Raw genomic sequence first — 2256 nt, 5'->3', positions numbered from 1 at the left:
CCCACACAGATGGCCCCGCGGGCCCCGGCCACGCTCCGCAGGGCCCCGGTGCCCTCACACCCCACCTGATTCTTTGGGGGCTGAGGGCCCAGGGGCTGAAACTCGGGGGTCACTTGGGTCTGGGGGCCCTGCGCCCCGAGTGTGCATGCTGGGCAGAAGGGGGGATCCCAGGGAGAAAGACCAAGGCCACCCGGACCCCAGGGCCGAGTGGGGAGCCCCGCCAGACGCCTGGGCGCGGTGGGGTCCCGGTGCGTCCTGCCCCAGGGGCTTCCTGGCTCCCCCTGCCCTGCCGGTGGGGGCTGGGACGCAGCCTGGGCGGGCGGGCGGGGGGCGCTGAGGCGGCTCATCCACACAGTGCAGGCGCCTCCAGGCCTTTGATGTCAGGCCTGAGCCTTGTGGCTGTGAAACAGGAAGCCGGGCTTGGGGGGCCCCAGGCAGGCGCCCCCTCCCCACCGCAGTCAACAGCCAGCACTGGGGAGGGGCCGTGGCCTGGTTGGCAGGACTCACTGGAGCTCACTGGACCCAGAGGGGCCCTGTGGACTTCTCCGCACCTCCCCCGCCTGGACAAACGAGGGCCTCTTCCCGGAAGGGCAGGGGACACCCCGGGGTCAGGGGTCACCCCCTGAAAGCAGGAGGCAAGACGTGGCGGGCAGGTCCCGGACGGGACGGGGTCGCTGCTGCGGGCAGTGGCCAACCCGGCCGGTGGGGGGGCCAGAGGCCTGCCACTGGGGCCAGCGGGGTGCAGGGCAGGGCAGGGCAGGGGGAGTGCCCAGGCGGGCTCCCCGGGGCCCTGGGGGTCTGCAGAGGGTGAGGCTCAGGTTGCCCCCAAGGGCGCAGAGCTGGGGACCCCCTGGAGGCAGGGGCTGGTGGCTGGCCCCGGGAGGCCCACAGTGCCAGCGGCATGGGCACCCTGCTGGGCACGGCCAGGCTGGCGACCCCAGCCAAGCCGCGAGGGCCGTCCGCGGGCCATTGGCCGGCGCCCCCCGCCCGGGCCCCCTCCCCAGCGGCTGCGGAGGGCGGGTCTGCTGCCTGCATTCCAGGCTGGGGTCAAGCGCTGGGAGAGGCTGTTTTTCTTTAAAAATGTCATTTGAAAATAAACACTGTTGCTATGGCTTCCCTGATTGCCCTGGGTCCCGGCCGGGCAGCAGGGGTCCAGGTGGCTGGGGCCTCCGGCCAGGGCAGCCTGGGGCCTCCTGAGCTCCCGGCCGCCCGCCCGCGGGGCGCAAGGCCGCAGCCCGGTGTGGGGTGTGGGCCGGCCCCTGCGGGGGGCTCTGGGGTACAGGCGCCCACCTCTGCTCCTGCGCCTCCCCCTCCGGCCCAGACCAGGCCCTGAGCAGGGCGCGGCGGGCGAGGCGGGCGGCCGTGCTCCTGTGGGCTCTGGGGCGCGGGAGACTCGGGTCTTCAGGAAGGGGGCTCCCAGGCAGGGCCGGGACCTGCGCCACCCCGGCCTCGCGAAGGCGGCAGCAGACGCTGCCCTTAGCCCCCAGGGCCCCGCCTGTCCCGGGGGCCTTATCCGAGCTCCCGGGTCAGGGTCAGCGTCCAGGCTGCGGCCCCCGAGGCCTCCGGGGCACACGCCGCGCCCCTCTGCCCAGGCCGGGGAGCCGGGATGCCCACGGCCTTTCTCTTCCTGGGAGCCCCCCTGTCTCGCCCTGAGGGCTGCTTCCAGGGCGCCCCTGCCCCAGGCACCCCCAGCCGCCCCCTCGGGCGTCGCTGGCCCCCGCTGGCTCCGTTTGCGGCGGCCCGAGCCCAGGGACCGGCTCCGTGCCTTGGTTTCCCCACCCGCAGAGTGGGGGCGTTCAGAGGCCGACCGTGGCCTAGTGGGTGTCCTTTGGGTAGGGCCACGTCCCTCTGGGCCTCCCCTGGGGCCTGGCCCCGCGGCACGCCCCTCTCCCGGCCACTGGACGCAGCCTGAGTCGGGGCCTGCACCCGGCCCCTGGGGACCGTGCCCAGGGCACCCGGGCGCCCAGTGGCCGGCGGGAGCTCCCAGGCCTGCTGCCGCTGCCGGCTGCCCAGTGTCCAGCTCGAGCTGAGGTGCGCCCAGCGAGGGAATGTGCGGTGGACCCCTGTGAACACGCAGGAGGCCAGGGCCTGCCCCTCGGGTCTGGGGGGGACCCAGGTGGCCGGGCCCCGGGCCTACAAGGCCAGGCCGGAAGGGGGGGGGCCTGGGCACGGCCCTGCCCGCAGCCGTGGGTGGGCAGCGCAGCATGGGTGTGGGCCTCCCCCGCCGGCTGGGCCAGGCCCGGGGCGGGACGTCTG

The sequence above is a fragment of the Condylura cristata genome, unplaced genomic scaffold, assembly GCF_000260355.1.
Source record: "Condylura cristata isolate star-nosed mole 26May11 unplaced genomic scaffold, ConCri1.0 scaffold00054, whole genome shotgun sequence".
NCBI classification, from domain to species: domain Eukaryota; kingdom Metazoa; phylum Chordata; class Mammalia; order Eulipotyphla; family Talpidae; genus Condylura; species Condylura cristata.
Note: the sequence above shows the minus strand (reverse complement) of the source record.